Raw genomic sequence first — 24753 nt, forward strand, 5'->3', positions numbered from 1 at the left:
AATGCTACTGAAATATTTAAAATCACTCCCATGTCGTCTATGCTACCGTATTATGTCGTACATTTATTTATTTTTTAAATCCACGTGGTGGTTACCAATCGTTTTGCAAAATGTCATAACCCAGAAAAATCGTATGAATGTTATTTTTCCCAGCAACTTGTATGTCTTAGATTTTAAATGAAGCGAAATGTCATAAGCCACAAAATCATTTAATGCATGTCTAAAATGAATTAATTCTATTCTTAAATAACTAACAGAGATTATGGGGCATTTTTATTTAAAAAAGACAAGACAGTAGTAAAAGTATAGTTATTTATGAAATAATGTTGTTTTTTCATCATCATCATTCCCTTTCTGCACCTAATGGTGCATAGGGCACTGCATTGGTACACCAATTGCGGCGTAGCTTGATCATTTTTGTTATATGACAGTAAGATGATCAGTCTTACGCTTCAGGTGCCAGTGCAGGGACTACGAAATATTATTGTGTATAAACACCCTTTTAAATAAATATTTCATATCAACCATGTCGGGAATCAAACCCAAGACCTCTTCCGTGGTAGGCAAATGCGCTGACCATTACACCGCGAGGTCGATAAGGTTGTTTTTTCACTCTCCTGTAAAATTTTAAATTTGGGGCTTATGACGTATTATGGTTGCATAGACCAGCGTTTCTCGACCCCCGGTCCGTTGAGATTTTCAGCCGGTCCGCAGAAATACTCGTTTCCCATTTTTAAACCAAAAAAGCTTCATTTGTTATTGCTATGCCTTTTATTATTACCTTCGTTATCGGTCCGCAATTTTTTTCTTATTTTCACTGGTCCGCACGCTATAAACGGTTAGGAAACGCTGGCATAAACGATATGTAATTTAGTTAACATTATTTATAGATAATTTTCATGGATGTACATTACCAACATAAATCTCACTAAACCTCTCCGATGTTAATTTAGCATAAATATTGCTAATCTGACAGACTAAAATTTAAAAAAACTAATTGTAATTCAAATAATTGATTTTATAATTTGAATGGTAGCTGTGTATCAACTGTTAAAATACACTTTTAATACCATCTAGGCGACCCCGTCACATAATGGCTAAGACGCTTGCACGGCGGAAGGTTTCGCTTTCAATTCCGGTGAGATCGCAATGCAATGCACTGGGCATTCCGTGCGTGATTGGCTCTCCTGGCCTGTTGCGGTGCAAAAAAATACAAAAGCCAATCCAATACATGTTAGTTTTTCTCCAAGCTTTTAAAGTAATAACATTAATTTTCAAATTAAAACCCTTTCGCTCCCGGCCAACACGTTTGTGTGGGTACGAACAAAAATTCAAATTGCCTTCCATATGCTGTTAGATCCTGGCCACAACGATTGTTCATGTTACTGGCCACTTAGAACATAACATATTTTTTATATGATAGCTCTAGTGCCCGAAAGTCCCGAAGTGGAGAGATGGTCCAAAAAAAAAGGTGATTAAAGAAAATTTTGAAAAATATCTCAGGAGCGAAAGGGATAATTATTTGTCAATTAAATATTTGAGCTCTTCCTGGCAAGATTTTCAGATTATTTTTTTAGTGCAACTGAAATTCTCATAAAATTATATTCAAAAAGAATATTATTTTAATATTTATACCCGTATGCGGAGACAAACCTTAAGGTGAGGAGAGTACATTCTATTGTCTTCACCTTCGGGTTATTTTCTGCATTTGAAATTAGAATGTACTTTCCTCACCTTAAGTTTTGTCTCTGCATACGGGTATTAGTCTCAAAATATGTTGTTGCAAGGCATCAATATTAGATTGTAGTGTAGTAAAATTTGTAAGATGATAATTGTGCCCATATTCAATTTTAGACTAGTAAAACTCTGTATGACAGAATATTTTTAGAAACATTAAGTAAAACTTTTAAAGAAATTTTCAATCAAAGCTTTATCCTTGCCGCCTGTTTTCTGTAAAACAAATAATTATAAAAAGATTTAAAATCAGTAATCAATGTTGGCAAAATCAGAGTTTGATAAGGATTTATTGAGTTCCAAAGATGAAACTCTACCTCAAATTAAAGTTATTTTAAGATAGTGGTTATAACTCGCTGCCAATATTCTATTGGGTATTGAAATAAATCTTATATTTTGTTAATAAACTCGCAATTATACATAAACGTTATTAATATGTATCGTAACACAATATGAAGAAATGTTTTGACTTTTTTCATTTTTGAATGGCCATTGTGTGTTTTGTTTTCATTAATTTAAGTTGTTAATGTGACCAAATATTAAACCTTTAAATAGATATGAGATTTTATTGTACATTATTTATTTCTGTGTTTATATTGCCAATGAAAAAATCACGGAATTATAAGTGTTGAATATCACATTTGGTGTTTTATTTTTACTTAGTTTTTTTTATATTTCAGATTTTCAATACGGACTTGATCACACGGGACATTTTGAAAATTCCAGTTCCAATATAATGACTGTTATCAACAAATAACAACGGTGATAAAAAACACTTCAGATAAGGAAATAAGGAAGTCTAGGCATTTATAGGGCTTATGATCTGTCATTGGCTGGTTTAATTGGCCACTTTACTCACCATTTTGCCTGAAATCCAGTCTTTCGTCTACAAAAATTTGGACAATCTCAAAATATTGTAATGGCTATTATGTCGTATTATGTTGAATCCAATATATTTCTAAGATTGAGTTTTTCTACTGGCATTTCTTGGTGGAATTGCATTTTCATTATGTTGATAAAAAAATGTATTTAGTTTATTTCCACTTTTATTATTAATTTTTACTGGTGACCGGGTTTTGTCATGATCGACATTGACATCAGAATGATGATGAATCAAACTTGATATGTGTTTTTATTATAATATTCCTAAGACTTCAAAGCCGTTAAAAACACTTGTAAATTAATGCATAATAACTATGTTTAATTGGGAGTAAAATATTTCAATAACCTTTCACTAGAACTTAAAAATATAAGGCACAAACCAAATAAAAAAGAAACTTAATAGACATTATTTGTCCTCAAATGTAATAAAAAAATAATTCTAAACATGAATATTACATGTTTTTACGTTTTTTTTATTATTTCAATATATAATTTGTAATGTCCCTATGCATACAAAATAATGTTTAGGTCAATTAAAAAAATAATTAAGTATCTATTATAGAATAAAATAAATATTTCTCTTGAAAAAATCATAATAGCACAAAATTGCAATTCTCAAGAAATAAATACTGTGATTTTGGATTACCGCTCCATGAAAAGAAAATCAATGATTTTTCCCTAAATACTAAATTGTAATAAAATGCGAAAACACATAATAACTATCTTTAAAATTTTATCCCGTGGAATAATCGCGCCATTGATAAAGGCGCCAAGCGGCGAATAGATGCAGCGCTAAAAGTAAATCGAACCGCAAATGTCAAATAGAAAGGTGTCACATTGGAAAAGTCAAGCGGGCCATGCTATTGTCTCAGGCGTGCATTTTCTTCGAAGATAAACATTTCTTAAATTTTCCACTCTGGCATCGAGAGTTAAATATAAACATAAGGCTAGTTGGTACATTTGAGGAGACCAATAATGACGCATAATTTTCTCTGTATTCGTACACAAAGAATCCCCGATTAAGTATTTTATAACATAAACATATTTGTTCAGAACTACACCACTATCTACGCCCTGTATAATTTACGTCACATGGGACTCTGCCATTGGCTGGCTTTTCCACGTGACTCTCGAGCCGGCCCGCCATTGGTCGCTAAATCAGTAGGAGACACGTGAGCTGTGCGCTTGCAAGCATGGCCAGTCATATTGTGGGCCGAGGAAAGACTCGATCGTTTCGTTGACTTTACAACGCCTCAACGTCAGTCGGAAGTTGTAAATCGGAAAGTATACTATTGCGCAAATAGTAACGTAATATTAGAGGTCAAAAATCGGCTAGGGGCTATCATAATTTGGACTTTTTACGCTTTGTGTGTCCCCCCACCTCCGATAGTGTTTTGCTAAGCATGTCACTCGATCATTTTGTGCGCAGTGGTTGTTCGTCGGCTGGCTTGTTGCGCGCGGATAAATCGATCGCACCGCGTCTCATTTCTCTTTGTTTTGGCATCTTATAATCCCGTAAAATGTTCTGAAGCCGGCGAGCGTTCCTCTGGGAATCTCCGCCCGTCGACGGACCACTCGAGTAGATATGTCGATTCTACTACAGTGACGTAAAGGCTAGGCGATCGCGAGTGAAAGTTTATAAATAGATCGGGTGTCTCATGTGATTGGGAATCTCCGACGGCTACGTCCTCTATCTGCGGCAGCGGTCAGCGGCTCTGCAACGACACGTAAGTACGATAATGCACCTAAAATCGTATTCGTAAATAATTATAAATTTGGCTTCGTTACGCCATGTGTGGGTTCCCTGCGTGGCGTGCCGTACCGCGTTCGGTCGCCGGCCAATGGGACGTCAAAACTGCGTGACGTCCCGACTTTTCCAGCGCGTTATTGGTCGCGCGTTACCCGTCTCTCTCGCACCGGACGACCCGCGCTAATGTTTACGTGTTTGGCTCGTGACAGCGACCAGCGTATCTAGTTTATTGTTCTCTGTGTGTTTCACGCCCATAATTACCATCACGAATATTGTTTCGCATTAAATATTCCGCATTATAATCTTGATGGCATCAAACTGCCGCTGTTATCTTATTTATCCTCTATTTGCTGGGAACAATTTCACATTTAAATTTCTCCCAGTATGTTTGACAGGTGTACAGAAAAATTATTAGCAGCTGTGTCAAAGTACGTTTAGATCACGTACGCAGAAAATTGCTACCGACGCTACTTGCACAACGAAAATAATTCCTACATGGCAAATAAACTAGTATCCGATAGACTTTCCCTGTCAAGGTTACGCTTCGCAGATTCTGTCGAGCGCCTCCGAATGTGAATGCCCTTTGAAAATCCCTTCACCGAAGTGATTTTTTTTGTCTACTCAAATTAGCCACATTCACTAAACGAAATCGCATCTTATTTGTTACTGGGCTTGTCCAATTTCCTTGTCAAAACTACATTTTTGTAAGTATCAATGTTTCTCAAAAATACCTACAAATCGTACAAACCATGTAGGACTAAAAAAATTACGTAGGCGACGACACGTTACAAATTTGTATAGTTCTCATAACGCAAACTTTCTTGTTTCTTTTGTGCATATTTAAAAAGGCTACTTACGCGTATGACTACTATTAGAATATAAAATATAATCTTACAATAATTATTAATTTAACGAAACGTCACAATGCACAGAAAATGTACAAACCGTCTTTTGTTTCGATTTTCGAACGCTTTATTAAAAAATAAAAAAGATGAACAGTAAGTAGGTACTTTCGCGATAGTAGGTGCCTTATCTTTGTTCTAGAATTTTAATTTCTTTAATAATGCTACAATGTACCTACAGGACAGACTGCAATCAATGCCACGTCGTTAACAGCGTTGCTATAAGTAATGGAATATCGATTTACATATTACAACAGAGATGGGGAACATTTTAGGAAGGAAGATTGGCTTTATGGCTCTTGATGATTAAGAAAAACAATGTTTACCACTAACAATTTTAAATGTCGACATTAATTTAACTATCCGTGCAAAACAAAACATTGTTATAAAATCCAGACGCTTTCCAGCGACACTATCTACCTACCTACCTAGTACATGGGTGTTTGTTTTTAACAAAAAAACATGCCTCATATTGTTACTAATTTCTCTTGTACATTTACTGGTTCGACTTTTATATTTACATATTTTTCACAATTTCATATAATTCAAAAAAAAATTATGGACATCATTTAGTTTTTAATAATATTTACATTAATATTTAAGCTAATGTAACTGTTTTTTTTAAATCCATTTTATAAAAAAAATGTACCTGCTAACATGCCGGTTTTGTATGTATGACAAAAATAGTAATAATAATAAAGAAAATATTTTTGTTCTTAACGCGGGTTTTTTTTAATAAATTTGTATCGACATTTTTCTACCCGCACTTCGAAAACAGAGTGAAGAGTGTCAATCGATTTCTGATTTCTTTTCAAATAAAACAATGCTGCAATAATGTAATTAGGAACTTTAGCCCTACGGGAAATTGGATACAATAAATGTTTTCTTGCACGCGGTAAAAACTGGAGCACTAACTTGTACGACAAAGTTTCCTGAAAATGAAAGAAAAAAAAACATTTTGATAAAAAAGAAATACGTTGAACGGCGTCACTGGTTAATATGAATCAACCAATGATGAGAGAGTTATGGAAGATTTCCGGTTTGCTTGCCGCGAATGGACCAATGAGCAAAACTGATCGAGAATAATCGGAGTAAACCTCTGACGTCACACGCGGAGTTATTTCATAAATACAAAACTTTTTTTAAAAATTGGCTTAGTTTAATAGTCTATTGACATTTAAAAATATTTTAAAAACAACCTCCTCATTACAAGTTGGTAAACTCGAAATTCCTCTAAACACATGTGCGCTCTAATTATTCAATCCAACGTAAGAAATGGCCCTTTTTTACGCCATCCAACCTTACCATTCTGAACGCTCTCTCCGTCCGTCGCGGCGAAAACCTCGCGGGCCGCTAGTTGCTGACCGCTGTTCTAGACCATCGACATACGCTGCATTTAGTGTATTAATGCAGTGCCATATGCACCAGGGGATAACCAGCCTATGACAGGTCATGAGCCCTGTAAATGCCCGGACTTCGGAAAATTCTCCATCTCTGTAATATTATTTATTGATTTATACTTATACAATCTTTGTATTCTATTTTTTATACAGAATAATGTTCCCTCGGGGTGCCTGTGCCGAGGGAAACATTTGACAATAAGTTAAACATGCCTTAAATTAGTTATTTAACAAAGTTAACACAATAATAAAATAGAAACGTAATTAATCTAATTAACCCAATTATCATTAACATAATAAGCAATATAAACTAAAATAATCATAAACAACAAACCAATTTATATATATAAACCTGTAGACCAAATTTCATAAACAGTACACAAATTTTACCGATTTGGCTTGATCCACTCATCGATCCGTGCGCAACCCACCTCCACTATCCATTTCTGAATAGCAATTTTATATTGTGAGTACTTACTAATTGTCCTTATGGATAATGGAAGTAGATTGTACACTTGAATTGAGTAGTACGCCAATCCTCTTTGACCGAAGGTTGTGTGAATTTTTATTTGTTTTTGCAGCATCATGGTGGAGTATCCAGTTACTCTTGTATTTGTGAAAGGAGTTATGGAAGGTAGAGAATAATGTTTGTGTGCGTATAGTAACAGAGCCTTTACATAAAGTTGTTTTACAGATGTTACATTAAAATTTACAAATATACCGAGGGAGCTAGTTCTGATTTGGGACGTTTAAGATCATTTTGATTTAAAGCTTTTTGTGCAATTATTATTTGTATGATTTATTTATCTTTTTGTACATAATTTTATTTGAACATTGGCGGGCTTATTGCCAAATGGCAATTTCTTCCAACCAACCAATAAAATAAAAGTTTTATTTTTATAATTCAAGTTACAGAAGATATTCAATAGAAAAAAATATTAAAAAGCTAAAGATATATAAAAATATAAATAAACGTAATAAATTACCTTAAATCAAAACTATTACTCAATGGGCAAAAGGAAAAAAGAGGAAAGAGGAAAGGAGGAGAGATTAAGGAAGAGAAAGGAGATGTTTCTTCAGACGAGATTTTAACAGAGATAATGTTGTAATATCTTTGATGGTGGATGGGAGATGATTCTACAGTCGAGCCGCATGGACACTATATGAGTTAGAGAAGAAAGGGGAATTGTGGATGGGTATTAAGAGAGTGCCTTGAGAATTAGAACGAAGAGGTAAACCATGAACTGATAAACGTTGAAATTTTTCACAATTTTCACGAATTTTTGATCAATGTGTCATTCGCACATCCCCATCCAATTATTCCATATTCCAAAACTGATTGACTTATTGCGTAATATATTTTCACAAGTTATTTTAGGCTTATTATATTTCTTATAGTTATTACATATGTTGAATAAGTGGTGATATTTTTGTGCAGGAGGTGCGCTGGGGGCGGCGCCATGAGCCTGGCCACGCTGTTGGAGGCTGCGCAGTTTATCGAGCAGCAGGAACGGACGAGGGGCGACTCCGAGTGCATAGGTTAGTCGCATTTCACCCTACTTCCTTCGAGTCGAAACTTTACCATTCAGTCGATCCTTACTAACTTTTCGGGAAATCCTTACCTTACGATTTCGTAGTGGCCGATCGAAACGACGTCTTCTGCCGAAACCGAACTTCGGTTTTTGTTTTAGCTTGGGCCGAAACAGAAACTTATTTAAATAAAATTTAACGTTGCCTTTAACATATATTGAACATAAATATGAAAAAAAAATACATATATAAAAAACAACAAAAAATTATAAAATTGCATAACTATAACAATAGTAACAAGTAGGTAAATACACATAAGCAACCAAAAATATTAACGAAATAAATACATAAATATGAAAAAACAAAAAAAGGAAAAACATTTTTAAATATAAAGAAAAGAGAAAAAAAGAAATCAGACTCGTTTTATAACTATCAAGTCCAGAACCAAATATATCAGCCTCGTCCTCATACTGATTGCCATATCTATGGAGCCTAGGGATAGGCGAGTGCATGTGATAGTTGGTTGGAAAGGTTAGAAAGAAGCATTTTCCTGTTTTTGTTTTTAAATTTTGAAATAGTTGTTTTTTTATATTAAAGCAAAAAACGACGTAAATAATACAAGGGTCAATTTCACTTTATGTACGTAAGCATTCGGCAAACTAACAAAAATGAATAAAATACACGAATGAGTAAAATATGTGTACGCGAAAACATGAATAAATTATTGCACGGTCATAAACACTTCCAACGTTTTATTCTCCTGACGCCATATACAAGTAGGCGCTGGGGTCTTTTGGTCCCCCCGTTCGGTACAAGGGTAATTTTTAAATGCTTAGTGAGGGAAATGTTAAAAAGACTTACTAACTGGTATGAGAAGAAGTATATAATTGGGAATATTGTTTTCAGGCGTTTCCTAGTAGATGAATTGGTTCAGCCGGATGAATCTCACTCACATGATAAAGGTTTCAGCTCTTTTACTTTATTTACAAAAGTGGAAAACAGATGGAAGAGTTGCGGAAATGTGGATGTGTAAACATAGGCAGAATGGTAAATGTTACACAGTCTATATAGTGGCAACTTAAATTAGACCAGTAAATGCCTAGACTTCCATATTACCTTCTCAAATTTATTCCCTCTCTGTTACAACAAATTTATTCAAATCGGTTAACACACTTTATGCGGGAAAGGAAGTTCTACCCGCGCACCCGACTGCTGCTTCTACCGCGCGGCCTCCGTGGTGTAGTGGTCAAGACACTTGACTCACGCACGGAAGGTTCCGGGCTCGATTCCCGGTGAGAACACAAAAAAAATAAATTGTGATTTTTCTCAAGCCTGTTTGTTCTGTAATGTAATTCACCACTGTAATTGGGCCTCCTGGCCTGTTGTGGTGCAAAAAAAATGAAATGAAAAAAATAAATTAAATGAAGAGTAGAAATACCCGCTACGCCGGCTCCACTTTAAAGGCGGGAAAGGTACAAGGATCTACTCGATTATTTCGTCCGAGTATTTTATGTCTATGCTTTAAGGCGCTCCAAATTACACACACACATACAGGTAAACGTCGTTTTAACCCGGGGTTCCGTTCCGAGAGACACCGGCTTAAAATGAACACAAATATAATGGAAGATATAAGGTTAGGTTCCGTGTCGAAATTCTAATAACAATCTTACATTTAAATTTGTTGCAACAGAGAGGGAAAATATTTTTGAGTTTGGTTTCCGCGTGCACAATAAAATTTTAGAGAAATTAACAAGTTGTTTTTTTTTTAACTCTGGCAACATTTTTTTTTTTTTCACATAAGCATTCTTCTCAACAATTTTTTTTTAATTCCCGCCAAACTGCAAAAGCAGTTTTTTTGCAGGGATTTCTCTCTTTAAACATTTTGGTTACACAATATAATAATGTTTACATAAAATATTTTTAAAAAATCTTAAAAATATCAATAAAATAAAAGTTTAAAAAATTTAAATACAAGTAAATCAAGTCTTTTTTGATAACGAAATAGGTATATAAAAAATAATAAAATAACACTTTTTTTGACACTGTTTTAAATTGTTTGGTTTCCCCATATTTTTTTTATTTTTTTACACACTAAACTTTGAATTTAAGAAAAAATTTTAAAACCAATTTTACTTTGTTTTTATTCATATCACTATTCTTTATTTCGTCCGGGAGTCTCTTTACTATGCGAGGGAGTATCTACGCCCTGGTCCTCTCTCCATACGCATTTATGGCTCTTCTTTCTATGAAATGTCCTCTCGCTTTTTGGCGCGTTTCATGCTTATGTGATATTGGCGTTTTATAGAAATCCATGAAGTCCTCTGTTACCAGGCGCTAGTATATCATATTCTGTACCGTCAAAACTTTACACATCGGGAAAAGATTTTCGTAGTCATTTTGACAAGTTATCATGTTGGTTTTACTTCCTAACATTTTAAGGAATCTAATTTGTAATTTTTTTATCCTATTTGTATACGTTGTAAATGTCAGCCCGTAACAACTCACTCCATATGATATAATTGACTCAACCAGCGCATGGTATAAACAGTACAAGGTGGCCCGCGGAACACAGAATTTCAAATAATTAAATTTTAAAAGTACCGCTTTTAGTTTTTGGCAAACACTTTCTGCATGTAATTTCCAGTGAAAATTATTTTTGATAGTTAAGCCTAGATATATATTACACGGTGACTTCACGAATGCGCGCGGAAAAATTTTCGGAGATTTTCGGACACAGTCCGATGTATTCAAATATGATTCTATGCTCCTCCTGGACTATTCTTAATTCTAATAACACGTGAATAACAAACAGTAAATCAAATTGTATTCTTTATTTGAAAATCTAGGAGATTCTGAAATGGCATAAATATTATGTGTGTGGTGGTCTGCGTGTGTGCAAAGCGCCGCACTCTGCGAACAGTTGGAAATCCAAACAGGCTCGGGTCAGTCCCTTGTACTCGCACAGTGCGTTCCGTGGCCGATTTGCACATGGCAACGTCCTTGGGAGCCCTCGCACCTCGCACGTCAACAGGCTTTTCATTCGCCTTGCGTAGAAGGGAAAACAGCGGTGGGGACTTAAAAACCACCGGGGAAATGGCCCGTCCGCGCCGAGCAAAAACACATCCAGCAAACGGGCACAACGCGCGGGGAAAACACTATTTCGAGACTTTTACATGGTCTGCTTTCCGTTTCCTCTGAGCTTTTTACTAGTTGGCACGCAGTTTTCACGTGCGCCTCGTCGCGAGATCGAAGTTTTGAATTTGGAATTGCCGTTTGCCGTCGCCTCTTCCGCTCGTCTCGCCAGCGTCAGTTCGCGTCGAACCGCTTCGCCGGTTGGTCGCCTCTGCGCTTTTCGGTGTTGTCCGTTTCAGCATTCGCCGCCTCGCCGACCCGGCGTGCGTCATAACATTTGTTGCATCGGAGTCGCGATACGTGCTTCGTACAGTGATTATTTTGTTAAGTTCGAATGATGTCGAAGTGACCAAACGGGAATACGTTCACCAACCGGTCTGTGATAACACTCGTGTTTATGGCGATTTTTGTTTTTCTGAAAAATTATTGTGTTGGAAAACTGACGTGAAAATATAAAGAATTTTCTACAACTGTCAAAATTGTGATTTACAAGTATGTATAATACTAAGACAGACACCGATATTAGGGAACCTATATTTTTCTCCGCAATAAAAGAAATTTGGAAGCACAATATTTACATACACGACTTAGAAATTTTCTTGTGGATTTAATTCTCTACGACGCAAATCCAGGAAAACTCGACGCATTGTTTCCATCATACAAGTGTCACTGCCATCGAATTAAGAACAGTCCGAAAGGAGCGTTGAATATTCGAATACATCGGACTGTGTCTAAAAAAATCCCCCACTTTCGCCGCACTAGTCGCCGCGTAATGTTATCAGATCGCGAAAAATAAAATCATAACACAAAAAATATAACATATTTTCAAAGAAAACCAATTTGTTAATTTTCCTAAAATTTTATTTAACATTTGGAAACATTGATTGACACAACAGAGTAGATAAATAAAGGGTCATTTAATAAGGTAATTTAATAATTGAACTTTGAATATAAAAAAAAACAAATTGTATTTTACATAAAACGGGTATATTTATGTCATGTTAAATAATATTTGATGTTTCAAAGATAATGTGGGTCAAATATCCACCACGGCGTTGTTTAATCCGAGAGGTCCAATTTTCATTACTTCTCTCATTGGATTAGCAACATAGCTTAAAAAATTTTACTACCCTGGCATCACTTACAAAATATCTATTTTGTTTTCTTTGGCAATCTGACAGATGGAAAAATATTATTATTTTTTTAGTAATTCATTTGCTACTTAAAAATTCATATGCTACTTACACGTGAAATGTGATCCCATCCTGTTTCTTTAAGATCCCAGCAGTATTTCTACACTTTGAAACGACACAACACGGCATACTTGCATTCAAATCGGTAGTGTCGTTCTGAGCGACGTCTACAAAGAAACTAATGGGTCAAAACGTAAAACTACTCCTTTAAGAGTAGTTAAGTCGCCTTCTATTTGATGCGCGTGTGCGGTTTCTGGAATATTCTTAATTCTATGGTCACTGCATTTATTTATATTTTCTTGTTATTTCTTTCTAATATAATTAGCCACTAATGTAATTGTAGACGAAGAACTAAAACTAGTAAAAAATTGTAGTCAACATGGACATAATACGAGAATATCAGACAAATACCATATACAACTATCTAAAACAAGACAAGGACAATCAAGACTAATGAACCAGGGACTGAAATTATACAATAAACTACCAGACAAAACTAAACAAAAGACTCAGACAAACTTTTCAAAAGATGTAAAAAATATTATTTTGAACAACAGAGTATAAATGAAAAATGTATATATTATTTTATGTAAAATGAATGTTATAATCCGTAAGGGTTTATAAATAAATTTTCAAATAAAAAAAATAAAATAATAATAATAATCGAACATACTCAAATTTCGCTCGCCATTTTACCGGTAAATAAGTAAACACGTCGATAATCTTCTGTTTATTATTTATCACCTCAATTTTTATCTTTCAAAACAAGTTTGGAACATTGTGGATTTTTGTGCTTTATTCCGAAATTCAAATCATTAATGTAATTACTATTTAAAGAATTCGCTTTGTGGTCAAATATTTTATTAAATGTTAGTTAATAGACTTTTATATGAACAAATTACAACATGGACGGAGAACATTTTAGAGGAGGAATATGGAAGTCTAGGCGTTTACAGGACTTATGAACTGTCATTGACTGGTTTATGAGGCCACTTTACACACTGTGTAACATTTACCATTTTGTCTATGTTTGAAAATTATAATTTCTTCAATTCTTCCTTTTGTTCATTTTAGGGAAGTCAAAGAGCTGAAACCTTTATTGTTGCGAAGAGAATCATCTGATCGAATAATTTCGCATACTAGGCAACGCCCGAAACCAATTTTCGGATTTTCAATTTTATCACGATATTTTGAGTTTGTCCAAATTTTTGTAGACAAAAGACTTAATAATCTTAATGACTCCCTAGGGGGTGAAATCCAGTATTTTGACGAACTCAAAACATTGTTATAGACTCCTATATGTCTACCGGTTGCGTCGGGACACCAATTCCACTAATATGCAAATCCCACCATACACTTTCACCTTTAGTATGTAACATCAACGCGCACTAAACATTTCAAACAATTATTTATACATCATCATTTCTTTTCCGCACCTAATGGGGCATAGGGCACTGCATTGGTACACAAATAGCAGCTTTTCTAAATCATTTTTGTTACATGAGGGTAAGATGATCGGTTTTACGCTTCGAGTACCAGTCCCGGAACTATAAATATATTCTAGTGGGAAAACACCCTTTTATATTAATATTTCGTATCAACCATATCGGGAATCGAATCCGAGACGAGACCTCTTGCATGGTAGGCAAACGCGCTGACTAAAAAAATATAATCAGCGCACGTTAATGTAACCTACCAAAAACGTGTGTCCTATCAGTACGTTGGTTTTATATGTTTGTGCTACTACTATGGTAAAGGTGTACCGTCTTTCCTTCCCGCTTTACCCCCTTCTCTCTTCATAGTATAGTGTAGATATTTAGTTTATTTTATTTCTTTAAAAAAATATGTTCGTCAATATTTTGTTTTATAATTAAAATAATAGATGCCTACAATATGTTCATTTACCACTGATTTTCTCAAATTGAACGGTTTGGGTAGGTAGGAAGAAATTTCCTTAAGGCAATATGCCAAGAGTTAAATAACCTAAGTTCTTCTAACTCAAATATTTCAATTTTCAGACCATTTCCAAAAAAGTTGTAAATAACTTGTTCTGGAAAAATGGAAATCGAGTTGTGGTAGAGTAGGATTTGAACCTCGGACCTTTGGCCCGCGAGTCCACAATACTACCACAGAACCACAACCCGGTCCAAAAAAAATGAGTATGTACGTTAACTGTATATGTAGGTATGTAACGTGTTTAAATAAATATAGTAAGATTTGCATGTTAGCGTAATTGTAGTCCTTAAAATATAGATTGGTTAGAATGACAGCTGCCAAATTAATTTTATTCGTGATGGGAAATTACTGATCACTGATCAAATCGATTTTATCAGTTATTTCATGCAATCATGAAACTCTGTTTTTGAAAATTGATATAAAAAAACGCAAAAACATGCCTATTATAGTGTGTTTAACACAATTATTCACAAAAAATGAGACATTTATACTTTTTTCATGAACAACATCAAATGAATTATTTTTTTATTCGATCAATTTGTCCTAACTCTAACGTTTTTGCAAAATGACGTAACCTTGTAAGAACGTCGTTAATAATTAAGTTTATTTTAGTTTTAAAGCTGATTTTATAAATTAATGTTGATTTATGTTTGAAGCCATTGTATTAAAAAATAAATTAACACGCCAGATACAAATGATTTTTCGTGTGTCAATATAAATAACTTCTTTGGCGTTACTACAAAGTTATGTCGTACTTTTTCTGACAACTGTCATTCTAATCATGTTACATTTTAAGGACTATAGTGCCTCGACGAAGAAACAGGTACGTCTCGAATTCGATAGACGCAGAAAAGTCGGTATGTGGTTGTATACAATTAATATTAACATTGAATTCAAATGTTTCCATTGCACTCGGCTCATTATATTTCTTTTCGTCCCAAAAACGTGCGGATTGAATTTCAGTATTTTATGGCTAATGTGTGTCTCAGTGGTGTAGTTCGCAGACAGGCGGGTAGGTGGGCAGTAGGTACCCTCAGGAGCGTATTATACCGGTTTTTGGATCTGTAACTCAGGTATTTTATAAATCCTTGGAATATTTTTTCTCTTTTTATCGCCCTCCCACTTTTTGGAACGCTTTGTGGATAGCAACTGGTGCAAAATTTGCATATGTGTTTTCTTTAAAAGAGGCTATTTAGATTCTAACGTCGAGAGTTTTATTTATTTATTTATATATACGCCCAATGGGCATTTTTATGGACACATTTATGCATAGAAAATTATTATAACAAAATTAGAAAGACTCGATGGTTTATAGTAGACTTTGTGGGAGTGGAAGCGGGAGAGAGGTGTTTATAATTGAATTTGATTCAGTGATCGTTTGAAAGAAGACAATTTGCTATCAAGAAATCAAGACTGGTATGTTTGTTGGCTGACCTAAGAATTCTGGGCATAGGGGAATGAAAACCATAGTTAGTTCTATGGTTATCGGTATGAATGAGTAAATTTTGTCTGAGGTTTCTAGTGGGATATTTAATTTTATTAAGCTCAGTAGTTCAGGCGCATCAAAGAGTGAGTTGAGAATTTTAAATTGGACTATAAGGTCGGATTTATTTCGACGGTCTTGAAGAGAAGATATATTCAAAGTAGTTTCTAACTCATTATACGTATATAGGTCTCTGGATAAGCCGAACCTCCAGCCTATCTTTCTTAAAAATCGATGTTTGAAAATGTTTTAAAACATGTTTAAAATATTAGTGACCTACCGAAAAAAGATTTTCAGCCGAATCCGAATTTCGGGCTCTTTTCTAGTTTCGGTCGACCCGAAACTTATTGAAATAAATTAAAAGTCAATTTAAAACCTCCAGAATAAGGCGTTTTTAAATATTAATGTCAAATAAAATATTTTTCTTATTATTCTTTACCTTTTTAAAAATTTTATTTACTTTATTTGTATTACTGTATGTACATATATGTATTTTTATTTGATGTTTATTTTATTTGCAAATTCTAAGTGTCTAACATTTCTCAATTTTTAAATTGCCTTTTTTTACACCTATAATGTATTTAATTAATAGCTTACATCACTGTGGAAAATTTCTATTGACTGTTTTCACAATTTTAGTTTATGTGTATTCTTATTTTCTGTTTGCAATATATATGTAAAAACAGTTTTTCCCAAATAAATAAATATAATACACAATGAAAAAAAGGGCTTTAATTTAGGTATTTTGGATCGTTGTATGTTATACATGTAACTTATATATTGTAAAAGTTCTTCAATGTACGCTATAGAAACTTCAACTTTTAACTATAAAGGAATTACGAAAATATCAATATAATTGGAGATCTTAGTCACTAGCCATAAATAAGATGCACCCGAATACAACCGAACATTATCCCGACACATCCCGACCGCAGGTTTCGGCTTAGCCGAATTTTCGTCCAATTTTTGGCTGAAACCGAAACCGCAGCCGAAACTCGTTTTATTGGCAAGGTCTCCAGAAAACATTTATCAATTTTTAAATTAAAACAAGAAAATGATGTCCTAAAGAATATTTAAGTAAACATCCTAAATAAGGTTGTCGAGTAGAGATAAGTCCGCTGCGTTGTGTAATGGTCGGCGGCGCGTTTGCCTACCGTTCGTGGGTTCGATTCCTGACAGGGTGGACGTGAAATATTGATTTTAAAGGTTGTTTAAACTGCGATATTTCATTGATCCTGGAGCGTACCTATGATTATGGAATCGGGACGCTCATTACAATGGGAAGAAAACTCTTACGTTGATTCCGCAAAGATTAAATCTAATTATCATGAAACAGCCGTATGATGCAGCGTCACCTTGACCATAAATTCTGTGAAGGCGGTGCATTAATTGAATACTTTTCATTCGGGTTTACCCCAAGGTAATTGTGATTAGATTTTAGAACAATGTTTTAACCACTCCGTGACAATCTCTTCTAATAACAGTTAGTACTTTTGACGCGTATAAAAATATTTATTCATTTTATTTATTTATTTACTTATAAACAGTTTATTACACATTTTCAAGACATAACTCTCAACTCCGTGGGAACAAAAGTCCTTTGTTGAGTTGGACGAGGAATTAGTCAACACAGACATGCGAGTCTAATCCCCACAAATATTTTATAGGATCCAAAACACAATAATATATATATATATTTTAATATATGTAAATCAGTATGGTAAACATATTACCAAATTATGCAAAAGATTATGGACAGTTATAGGCAGCATGTTCAGAATAAAATATTTTGTTCCAATAAAAACATTTAGGCTTATTTATCAATCATTAGCGGAATTAATTATTAGGTATGGTATTACCAGTTGGGGCCTTTCTTGTAAAACCAAAATTTCAAAGATTCAATCCTTACATGCATTCCAGATGAACTATCTGACAGACGTCTTACGCTTAGATCAGCTACATCTACGTCGAAAGGAAAAGTTATTATACCTCTACGCAAACAGCGCACTAAATTCGGTGAACGCGCATTTGCAGTCGCAGGCCCTACGGCATGAAATGCTCTCCCAGCAGAGGTCCGAAACTGTGAGAGTGAAGTGATGTTTCGGAAGAAACTTTAAACCCACTTGTTCTCTAAATCATTTGAATAAATCCTTAGCATGTGGTGACAAAGTACATTATTTTCCTTAAATTAAAAAGTTAAAATTAAATTTATATCTGTATATAATCACTTTGTAAAGCGCCCTTGAGGTATTATATTACGAAAATGGCGCTATATAAGGTACCCATAATAATAATAACTCGGCTTAAATTAATTAACAGATCAGCTAGAGTTGATAAGGACGAGGTACCCGAACTTTTTTAAAAAAGCAAGGGTGCCTGTCCGTCAATGCTATTCTATGGCTCAAATTTGTCACTAGATATTGATTTGATAGTAACTACCAGAAAATGTATATACATACACACAATACAAGGCTAGCACAACGTGAAGGCTTGTCAGTACCGAGGTATGTAAACAAGTATGGCCAAAGAACACTTCATTATACAATTACTAAAATTTTCAGTAAGATTCCTAAACAGATTTTAAAAGAAAACGTGGACAAAACTTTTCAGAAAAAATAATTAAATGGCTAATATGTAACAAGGCTTTTATTGATAATTATTTTATGCACAGTCACCTATCTAAAATTTTGTGTAAAAAATACGTAAGCTTTTAGTTAATAATGTTTATATTACTTTTCAAATTGATATAATTTCTCTAACTTTTTTCTTTGTAAAGGAAAAATAAGAAATCTGCTGACAAGCCGGTTTCGCGATTTAGTGGGTTTCGTTATTTTTTCCTTTTATATTTTCTGTTCATGTTTACTTTCTTAAATAAAAAAAAATACAAAAAAAAACAGAAAACTCAAATATGATATGATATAGGTTTACATTTAGTAAAAAAAGAGCCTACACGTAGAACTCAGAAGGTGACTAGTCCCCCAGGGCTGGTATTCCAAACGCTCTTGCGGCCGGAGAAAAAAGTGTTTTCTACGACCGCGAGAGCGGTTCAGAATAGCACAGCTGGAGGCGGATCAACAATCTCGTTTAGGCATGACCGGCAAATATATGTCAACAAACCATTGCCGAGACCGTGGGCAAAAATGTTTTCTCTCTGTTGCAAAAAATAAGATCCTCACAACTCCCTTGGGAGTGAAATCCTGCCTGTCTAGAAAAATTTGGACCTACTCAAAATATTGTTATTGTGTAGTTTTTTTTAGCTTACCACGTTGTGAGATAAAATGTTCAGCCATATTATGTATGCTATAGAAGATAGTGAAATATTTAAGATAGCGCTATGATTATTCTAAAAGGTATCATGTTTTTAAATTCCTCAATAGATAATGTTTTCTTATCTTAACACTATGTTATTAAATGTTCACGTGTACGAAAAAATCATGTATCCTGGGGTCACCAATTCATTTACCTGTATAAATGCGATTGACGTGAGAGCAAGTTCGGTGCTACGGATAATAGGATTTAAAAAAAAAATTCTTGCGAGCGTTAAAAATAAGAGCATTTAATTACCCGGCGAATTTTCTTGAAAATGTATGAAGAAATAATGAATGGTTTTAATAAAATGAACTGCTTCGCAACGTCGCAGCTTCGTGTGACCACGTCTTCGCATTAACCAATCAATTGGATCGTGTCGTGCAGAAACCATCCAACTCACAATTTGAAAAGTTTTACCTTTTTATGCTTCTTCAAACATCATCATTCCGTATCCGCTCCCTAGTTGGTATTTAAATGTCTTTTACCATTTTCTTCTTTATTTCCGTGTTTCTTGCATAGTTACTTATTGTACATTTTTGTTTAAATGAGTGGAAGTTTATCAAATGTTTGTAATCAAGAACTGAAAGAACAAATACTAGATGTACTAAAGTTTAGTACGTTATTTTTATTCTGTAAATTTTGCTTAAACCATCCAACTAATGAAATCCTTAAACTGTGACCCTATTGCCACAATAAACAAAATTTTGAATATTACACACTATAAACAATGCTTCTTAATTGTAATTTTTAAACGAACCTGATTTGCACTTGTATACAATAGTCTTTTCATGTTTTTATTATTATTTTTGTTTTTAAATGAACATAAAATGTCGGTGATAAGGGTATTAATATTTTTTGTGTGCAGTCAGTAACCTCACTTCCCCTTTCAAATACCATCACTTTTGACTTACTTTGCTGTTTCAAATTTAGAAGAAAAACCGTCGCGAAGTACCGTTGCGCGGTAACTACGGGTTGCGATATTTTTTTCTTCTGGATTGTTTTAATATACTAATAATGTTTAATGAAATCGTTTGGTTGCCCTACAATCTACAATATTTATAATCGATTTTATGTTCTTAGTATAGATAATTAAATGACCTCCATTCATACGAACTCAATGTACACGCATACATACAAACGCCGGAATACATGCATGTTTGTTATTATTTTTATTGTATTTTCTTCTATTTCCCTCGCGCGGGTGATCAACGGGGAGTGAGCGAGATAAAACTTACACTCACTCATGCAGAATGCATTGAGTGTGTTTGCGTTTATCTGTTGTCTATATATAATAATATACATATATTTTAATTCTCGAGTGTTTACACTAACACATGTCATGACTTTCTGTTCGCGATTACGTAGAAATCATGAACTAACTCATAACCTCGTGCGTGCGAAATGTGTATATTTAAGTGATAGCAATATAATAATAGCAATGGCTTAAAGCTATTTATAGTTTAAATGATTAAAAAATATTTTGAGTTTTGTCCAAATGTTTGTAGAAAAAATACTGGAGTTATTAAGATGAACATTTTAGAGTAGGAAATATAGAAGTCTAGGCATTTACAGGGCTAATGACCTTGTGCCCACTTTATGCACTGTGTAACATTCACCATTTTGCCTATGTTTGATCAAGCACATATATGGTTCAGTTCATATCTTAATGAAAGTGAATATGCCGTTGTGTTCCAGGGTAAAAGCTCACCCAACTTTCAGGTGTCTACTGGAGTACCTCAAGGGTCAGTACTCGGCCCACTCCCCAATCTCCCACACACCAACGATATAGATAACATTATCAAAGAATATGGATTGCGGTTTCACTGCTATGCAGATAATACACAGTTTTTTTTATGCAAACTAGGCGAGAGAAGTGTGCTTTTTTATTTGATTGATGAAAGCATTGAGAAAATTGGAAACTGGATTGCTGAAAATAGACTAACATTCATTTAACCCATCTAAAACGGAACAACTATGGATGGCTTCAGCCAGACAACAGAATTCGATTCAGGATACGGCACTACCCGATGTAAGGAGTACCGCTTTACCCACCATTAAACTACTGGAGTCTTCCTTAATTCTGAGCTTTCTCTTGACGCTCAAATTAGTAGAACGATAAGTTCATGCTTCTATCAGCCGAGAAAAATTAAATGCATACGCTTAAATTGCCGGTTGATGCCGCCCGTCAATTAATAAATACGTTAGTAGTTCTAGGGTCGATTATTGTAATGGTATCCAAGCAGGTCTACCGATGAACAAAATGACTCGCCTAGTGTCTGTATTGAATACTGCAGCGAGACTTATTTTCGGAATCTCTAAGTTCAGTAATATCACTCTCCTACTTCGAGAATTGCACTGGCTATGTTTTCCACAGAGGGTGAAATGCAAACTCTGCTGGCTCATGTATGTTTCACTGCACAACCTGGTGTACCATCACGCCGTTTCCCCGTAAGGTTAGGCAGAGAGGATAGAACGCCACATCACTCTATCTTTGCATACAGATCTCGCTTCCTCTCCATTCATACATCTTCTCATGCACGCGCGCCAATTATTCCGACTTTTGACATGTCCATCTTTAAGTATTTGTTGGATTTGGTCATGCCATGTCTTTCTCGGTCTTCCTCTATTTCTGCATCCATCAACATTAGCATTGTAAATATTCTTAGCCGTCCATTTTACATCCTACATGTCCAAACCAGCGCGGAGCTCCTTTCTTGATTTTGTCGACAATGCTTGTCTCGGCCTTACATAACGTACGGATCTCAACATTTGTGCATCTATCGTACATAGTTTTACCACACATTCGCCTGAGAGATCGCATTTAGACAGCATTCAGCCTACTTTCACCCCTGTTTTTCCAAGTCCATACTTCGCTCGACCAGGACTCCGTTGTGAGCTGCTAATTTTATATCATCCATTGAATATAAAATCCATGTTCTGCGAATAGGTCACAGGACCAAGCGCAAGTTTCTTTCTTTGTTTTCGCTGCTCGCACTAACCCCCCGTTTCATCAGTTCCATACCCGAGATTTCAAAACGAACAAAACGGCGTTCCCGGATAAAAAATCACCGTCCTCAATCAATAAACCCACATTAATAGCGGATTCCTTTTGCCGAGGTGCCTCGCTTTTCTCCGTACTTATCGTCACGCGACAGACATGTACATACGATCCGCGACCGGACTATCCTCGCCGTTTCTGGTTGCGCAACGCCCGCACGTGGCCTACACCCCCCCGCCCTCCTCGCCGCTCTCCCCACGCCCCGCTGTACAGCCTTTTCACAAAGCCACGTTACAATTTATTTTCCGCCCGCTGGCGGTGTTGCCATTCGGAAAAGTCTCGTTTCCGCGCTTCTCTTGGTTATTATGGTAGGTACTGTTATGGCGATTCCATTTCCAAATTCCAAACGCTTCTATTTGCGAACATTCTTTTTTATTTGAATTTGTTCCATTTCGCTATATTAGTTGAACATACTTGTGACATCTTTTTATCCCTTTCTAAAAACAATAAAACGCTTTGCACTTACAGCCAATCTGCTAAACAAAATGGATTTTTTACCCTTAAAAATAGACGCACTATTTCTGAATTATGCTATTTATATAAATTATAAAATAATAAAGTAGACTCTTTTGACCTATTCTTAATGTCCCCTTTCGCGTGAGAAGAAATACGTTTTTATTCCATCTGCCAATCTGTAGCACTAACTATGCACAACACTATTTCCTCTATCGTTCTTGCTCTAATTAAAATGCTTTTTTTCATCTATTGATATATTCAAAACGCCTCTTAATTTATTTAAAAATAAATTAAGACAGATTCTTTCTGGCTGCGATACCATCCCACTTGCTGTTTAATGATGCTCACACTTACACACACCTGAATACTTATTCCCACAAACACACCTATACACTTACTCTCATACAAATACACATAAACACACCCTTTTGTTGTACCACAATTTTATATGTATGATTTTTATTTAGAAACCTTGCTGGTCTGTCCTTAAACCGTATCTTTTTTATGATTTTATATCATTGTCGACTGTTTGTTTCTGTAAAATAAATAAATAATTTCGAACACTGAACTCACACGTCTATTGTTTGGATCAGTTCCATTTTGCTTTCGTAGTTGAACATACTTGCAATGAAATGGCTCAAAATTAGACAGCGGTTAGACCATCTCTCTCTCTCACTTCTGTTTACTGTACTTTATAGTCCAAACGCTCCTATATACCCCCGTGAAAAATTTCAACGCTTATCAGTTCATGGTTAACCTCTTCGTTCTAATTTACAAAGCACTCTTTTAATTCCCATCCACAATTCCTCTTTCTTCTCTAACTCATATGGCGCCCATGCTACTCGACTGTGGAATCTCCCATCCAATATCAAAAATCAGCATTATCTCTATTAAAATCACGTTTAAAGATATATCTTCATTCTCTACCTTTATCTACCCTCCTTTCCTAATTTCTTTTAATTATTGATTTGACGTCATTTATATACAAACATTGTTTTTTCTATTTAAAAAAAAAAAAAAAAAAAACTATCTAAAACGTTTTGAAATTTGATTTATATAAATAGTACTTGTGTTGTATTCGTTGGTTGGATGAAAATGGCATTAGGCAATGAGCCCGCCAACATAAAATTTAAATTATGTACGAAAAGTCGTTCTGTCGGCCTCGTGGTGCAATAGTCATCGCGTTTGCCTACAATGCAAGAGGTCTCGGGTTCGATTCCCGACATGGCTGATTTGAAATATTTATTTGAATGGGTGTTTTCACACTAAAATATTTCATAGTCCCTGCACTGGTACCTGTAGCGTAAGACTGAGCATCTTACCTTCATGTTAAGAAAATGATCAAGATACGCTGCGATTGGTGTACCAATGCAGTGCCCTGTGTACCATTAGGTGCGGAAAGGGAATGATGATGATGGTTAAAAGTTCAATGAATAACAATATTTTATAAAATTGGATACTTGAATTAGTATATTTTTTTTTAAACAAATATAAATTTTCCGTTAATTATAATAATTACTTACACACGTTTAACCCAGTCACGCCACGCGATATCTTTATCGTTTAACTATATTATTCATCGCTATTGCTATGCAGCGCCTTATTATCTACATAATGTTTTTTTGTATTTTTTTTCTAGGCATTATCGTTAGTTGCACTGCGGAAATTAAGAAACTAACAAACGAAAAAAAAACAAAACAAACCATCACGCCGTTACCCGTAAGGGTAGGCAGAGAAGATAGACTGCCATTTTACTCTGTATTTGCATACATACCTAGCTTCCTCAACATTTATACATCTTCACACGCAAGCACGCCGATTATGCCGGCTTTTGACAAGTCCATCTTTTTTTTTTTTTCTTTTTTTTTGCACCACAACAGGCCAGAAGGCCTAATTACAGTGGTGAATTACATCACAGAACACTCAGGCTCTAGGAAAATCACATTTTATTTTTGTGTTCTCACCGGG

At 34.9% G+C, this 24753-nt stretch overlaps 1 long non-coding RNA gene across 1 annotated transcript in view; it reads left to right on the forward strand.

The window, feature by feature from the left end:
- Positions 1-3122: 3122 nt before the first annotated feature.
- LOC148279804 (uncharacterized) overlaps positions 3123-24753 on the forward strand; it is a 61100-nt gene continuing 39469 nt past the window's right edge. Inside the window, exons 1-2 of the long non-coding RNA XR_015822774.1 lie at positions 3123-4343; positions 8107-8207. This is a non-coding gene — a long non-coding RNA (uncharacterized LOC148279804). The remainder of the gene's footprint in view (positions 4344-8106; positions 8208-24753) is intronic.

The sequence above is a fragment of the Micrasema longulum genome, unplaced genomic scaffold, assembly GCF_059751315.1.
Source record: "Micrasema longulum isolate JH-2025_06_02 unplaced genomic scaffold, ASM5975131v1 h1tg000664l, whole genome shotgun sequence".
NCBI lineage: Eukaryota > Metazoa > Arthropoda > Insecta > Trichoptera > Brachycentridae > Micrasema > Micrasema longulum.